This window comes from Oryctolagus cuniculus, chromosome 6 (assembly GCF_051225735.1).
Source record: "Oryctolagus cuniculus isolate XC-2025 breed Fujian yellow rabbit chromosome 6, ASM5122573v1, whole genome shotgun sequence".
Lineage (NCBI taxonomy): Eukaryota > Metazoa > Chordata > Mammalia > Lagomorpha > Leporidae > Oryctolagus > Oryctolagus cuniculus.
In genome coordinates this window covers 134,658,055-134,664,054 of record NC_142872.1, presented here as the reverse complement: position 1 = coordinate 134,664,054, position 6,000 = coordinate 134,658,055, and positions in this window count along the sequence as shown.

Below are 6,000 nucleotides of genomic sequence, written 5' to 3'. Positions count from 1 at the left end.
AATTGGAATAGCTCTTAAGGAAAATAGTATGAGATTTCTCCAAAAACTAAAAGTAGAAGTGCCACATGAGCCAACAATTCCACTAAGACATGAAATCATTATATCAAAGAGATACCTGTTCTACCATGTTTATTGTAGACCTATTCACAATAGTCAAGATGTGCAATCAACCAAGGTGTCCATCACCAGACGATTGATTGAAGAAAATAGGGTGGGGTGTGTGTGTGTGTGTGTGTGTATGTACATATATGCAATGCAACATTAATCAGCCATAAAAATGAATGAAATCTTGCCATTTGCAGCAAAATTGGAGGAATTAGATAGCATCATGTTAAGTGAAATAAGCTAGACAAAAAAAAATTTGCATGTTCTCCCTCATAAATAGAGGGCAAAAACTCAATCTGAACACAGAATACTGATTACTACAGAATGAAGATGGAAGGAATTTTGATAATTGGTACCAAATCAGATTTAGATAGAAGGAATAAATGTAGTTTCCTCACAGAGCAAAGTTCATAATAACCTAGTATTTGTTGTATGAACAACCAGAAGAAAGAAACTCTAAGCCTGCAGTGATAAAGCAATATAATAGAAAGGGAAATGTTTACTCAGTACACCTTGGATTTATGTAATGCCGTCACACATAGAAACAATTGCTGTTCATTTAAAAAATTTAAAGAGATCAGGAGGGATTTGTGAAATGTTGGAATCAAATGAAATGTGTAGCAAGTCACTACTAGGAAGCTACCAAAACAGATGCAGCAGTAAATCCAACGGAAAATCTCTGCCATAAAGATGAGCATAAAAAAAAGCCAACTATTCAAAGACAGACATTCCATGAAAGAAAGATCAAGATGAAGATGTTATATCTAAGAAACAGTTAAAAGAGTAGCCAAAATGGATAGCAGTCATACATTTGAAGATATGGATGATTAACATCCATGGAGAGTTAAGGGAGGACATCACATTTATAAAATAAGAAACAGCACAGGTGGTTATGAAAAGAAAAATGCTAAAGAGTGAGGAAATGAAAGACACAATTTTTAAAATTAATCAATGGATTAAACAGCATAACAGAGATAGCTGAAAATAGTAACTAAAATGTACAAAATTATTGAATGATTATATATATTAAATGATTAATATATGACAATGTTCTATGTACTTTAAATGTTTTACTTCACATCTGCAGATAATAGTCATATAAACAGTGAAAGTATCTCTGTTTTACAGAAACGGAAATTGAACTGCAGTAATTTTATAAAGCTTATTCCAAGTCACATGCCTAGTAAATGGCAAATATTGAATTATACCAAGACAATTGACTCTAAAACATACTTCCTAAGCCTATGTACAACCAATAGAAAATTAAACCTAGAAATTCTCTTTAACTGCAACACAAGTGGATAAAAGTTAGGTATGAAGAAAAACGGATTAATTATGGGGAGAACACCTTGAAGTTCCAGCATCTAAGAGAAGCTCTACCAAGAAAACAATAATAACAAAAAGGGAGCAATGCACAATGGTTGCAAATTTCTTAGGACAGAAGAAAAATAAGGTTCTTCATTTGAAAAGGATCATTAAATGCGAAACAAAACTAACTTAAGCAGTGGAAATTATGTCTGGATTCTAAGAAGGGCACTGATATAATCAGATTTATTTTTCATAAAAGTTATTCCATGGGCTATGTTAGGTATGAATTAGAAGCTCAAGATTATAGGAAGGTATTAGCTAGCAGATCATTGTAATAGTTGAGTAAGATAATTTGAATATATACTGAGGGTGTAGAAATAAGAAAGAAAACACAAGCAGGATCAGAAAACCAGTGACAAGACTTAAAATGACAATTAAAGGCCTGCACTGCAGCTCAATAGGCTAATCCTCCACCTGCTGCGCCAGCACACCGGGTTCTAGTAGCACCAGATTCTGTCCCCGTTGCCCCTCTTCCAGGCCAGCTCTCTGTTGTGGCCCGGGAAGGCAGTGGAGGATGGCTCAAGTCCTTGGGCCCTGCACCTGCATGGGAGACCAGGAGAAGCACCTGGCTCCCGGCTTTGGATCAGTGTGATGCGCCGGCTGCAGCGCGCCAGCCGCGCCGGCCATTGGAGGGTAAACCAATGGCAAAAGGAAGACCTTTCTCTCCGTCTCTCTCACTGTCCACTCTGCCTGTCAAAAATAAGATAAAATAAAATAAAAATGACAATTAAATATTCAAGTAAAAGCATATACTAGAAGATCTAATTGTATTTAAGAAAAAAAATCCTAGGAGCTCACATTCTGTTACAGGAGGTTAAGCCTCAACTTGGGACATCCAATCCCAAATCCGAGTGCTGGTTTGAGTTCTAGCTACTCTGCTTCCTGCCCGCTTCCTGCAAATGCATCCTGGGAGGGAGAAGGTGATGACTCGAGTACTCAGGTCCCGGCCACCCACACAGGACACCTGGATGGAACACAGGGCTCCTGGCTTCAGCCTGGCCCAGCCTGGGTTGTGGGGGGCATTTGAGGGGTGAACCAGTAGATGGAAGATTTCTCTCTTTTTCTCTTTTTCTTTGCCTTTCAGATAAATAAGAATAAGTAAATAAACACTTAAAAAGTCAAAAGATCAAGAAAAAAATTAAAAACTCCAATAAAGCACAGTCACAACCTGTTAATGTAAGGCCTCTAATAAAACAGCAGAAAACATAATACAGTAGCATAATAAAGGGGCATGAAAAATAAGAATCATATAAATTGGTCTTATTTGACATGACTGTGTAGAATATCATTCTTTTAGAGCAATATACCCCAACACAATTCCAATGGGATATTTAGTAAAAAAAAAAAAAGGATTTATAACTCTTCAAAGTTGTGGAAATTTAAAACCATGTCTTGCCCTTAGAATCTCAAATCATACATTAGTAAATTAATGAATCTCAGACACTGTACATTAATGAAACCTGTTGAAGTTTTGAAATGTGGAACCCTTTGCTCTAGGATTACTTAGTTATACCCCATGAAGTTAATATTTATATGCAAAATATATTGGAGGAAATACTACTATAAACATGTTTATGTATTTATAGAAATCCAACTTAGTTAATCCTTTGATATAAATTCAAAACAATGAAACAGTCTTATTACACTTTTCAAACGCATCTATTTTATAATAAAGGAAAAAGTGGGAATTAGGGGCGAAATTCCAAGGTAAAGATTACTCAGTCTGTATTTTAAATAACATAACTCAAAAGATTAGTAATGATAATGATATGAAAAATCTGAAGTATATAGACTATTTAATTTTTTTAAATATCGAGTCTTTTTTGAGATTTATTTATTTATTTGAAATTAAGAGTTACACAGAGAGAAGAGAGGCACAGAGAGAGGGAGAGAGAGGTCTTCCATCCGATGGTTCACTCCCCAGGTGGCCACAAGGGCCAGAGCTGCGCTGATCGAAGCCAGGAGCCAGGAGCTTCCTCTGGGTCTCCCACGTGGATGGAGGGGCCTAAGGACTTGGGCCATTTTCTACTGCTTTCTCAGGCCATAGCAGAGAGCTGGATTGGAAGTGGAGCAGCTAGGACTAGAACCAGCTCCCATATAGGAAGCCAGTGCTTCAGGCCAGGGCGTTAACCGGCTGTGTCACAGTGCCGGCCCCTAGACTATTTAATTTTAACAACAGGCAAAATACAATAATTGCTTATGTCACTAACAGATAGGTAAGCAGATAATTTCTGTTCACATCTGAGCTCTCTCTGTCCCTCCTGCAATGAAGGTAAGAAGGCTGACTTTGGGGCCATCTGAGACCAACACTGCCTCAGTAGAAGTTAGCTTTATGCTTCACATCTGAATCTTATGTGAATCAGGTGACTCTCTGCTGTGATCCAATAATTCAAGCTACTTCCATATTGTAACTTCAAGGTCATTTGAGCATCACATAGAGATAGAAGTCCATACAAAGAGCACAAAGACAGAACATCAGACAAATGATTACCTCAGCCTGGAAATTAACACACATACATTCTGTTCATCAGAACTGGAAAATGTCATACAGCGATGGAGGGAATACATTCATAGGATTATTGTATCTTCTGGATATACTGACTCTTTAATTGTCATTATTTCTCTTTAGCTTGGTAATATTCTTTGGCTTGAAGCCTACTTTAATATAACCAGTACAGCTTATTTTCGATTTATATTTGCAGGATACATCTTTTTCTTCTAATTTACTGTATCTTTACATTTAAATTTGATTGCTTAGGTACTTACAATGAACTATTTGGTGAAAGTTGAGTGATCTTGTCAAAATTTAAATATGATCTTATATTCCTGTTTGAAAACTATCCTTGGCAAAATCCCCACACCATAGCCTTACTTAAAAGCCTAAAGACGATCTATTCTTCCCTGACATTTCCACTGTCATTACTTAGCATTCCACTCCTCACACTTCATACTGAGGACACACATACTGAACTTTTATGAGTTCCTATAATTCATTTCTGAATTGTCTCTTGCTGTTCATTTTCATCTTGTCTTATTCTCTTTTTTTAACTTTTATTTAATGAATATAGATTTCCAAAGTACAGCTTATGGATTACAATGGCTTCCCCCCCAATAACTTCCCTCCCACCCGCAACCCTCCCCTTTCCCACTCCCTCTCCCCTTCCATTCACATCAAGATTCATTTTCAATTATCTTTATATATAGAAGATCAGTTTAGCATATATTAAGTAAAGGTTTCAACAGTTTGCACCCACATAGAAACACAAAATGAAAAATACTGTTTGAGTACTAGTTATAGCATTAAATCACAATGTACAGCACACTAAGGACAGAGATCCTACATGAGGAGTAAGTGCACAGTGGCTCCTTTTGTTGACTTAACAAATTGACACTCTTGTTTATGGCATCAGTAATCACCCTAGGATCTAGTCAGGAGTTGCCAAGGCTATGGAAGCCTTTTGAGTTCGCTGACTTCGATCTTATTCTGACAGTGTCATAGTCAAAGTGGAAGTTCTCTCCTCCCTTCAGAGAAAGGTACCTCCTTCTTTGATATCCTGTTCTTTCCACTGGGATCTCACTCACAGAGATCTTTCATTCAGGTCATTTTTTTTTCCAGAGTGTCTTGGCTTTCCATGCCTGAAATACTTTCATGGGCTTTTCAGCCAGATCCGCATGCCTTAAGGGCTGATTCTGAGGCCAGAGTGCTGTTTAGGATCTGCCATTCTATGAGTCTGCTGTGTATCTCGCTTCCCATGTTGGATCATTCTCTCCCTTTTTTATTCTATCGGTTAGTATTTGCAGACACTAGTCTTGTTTATGTGATCCCTTTGACTCTTAGTCTTATCATTATGACCAATTATGAACAGAAATTGATCACTGGGACTAGTGAGATGGCATTGGCACATGCCACCTTGATGGGATTGAATTGGAATCCCCTGGTATGTTTCTAACTCTACCATTTGGGGCAAGTCAGCTTGAGCATGTCCTGAATTGTACATCTCTTCCCTCTCTTATTCCCACTCTTATATTTAACAGCAATTGCTTTTCAGTTAAGTTTCGACACTTAAGAATAACTGTGTATTGATTACAGAATTCAACCAAAAGTATTAAGTAGAACAAACAAAAAAATACTAAGAGGGATAACGTTTTATGTTGTTCATCAACAGTCAGGGCAAGGGCTAATAAAGTCACCGTTTCTCATACTGTTCATTTCACTTTAACAGGTTTCCTTTTTGGTGCTCGGTTAGTTGTCACTGATCAAGGAGAACATATGATATTTGTCCCTTTGGGACTGGCTTATTTCACTCAGCATAATGTTTTCCAGATTCATAACAGGGATCACTTTTCCGTTAAAATTTAAACACCTAAGAATAATTGTGTGTTAATTACAGAGTTCAACCAATAGTACTAGAACAAAAAAAATACTAAATGGATAAAGTATTACATTATACATCAACAGTCAGGACAAGAGCTGATCAAGTCACTGTTTCTCATAGTGTCCACTTCACTTCAACAGGTTTCCCCTTT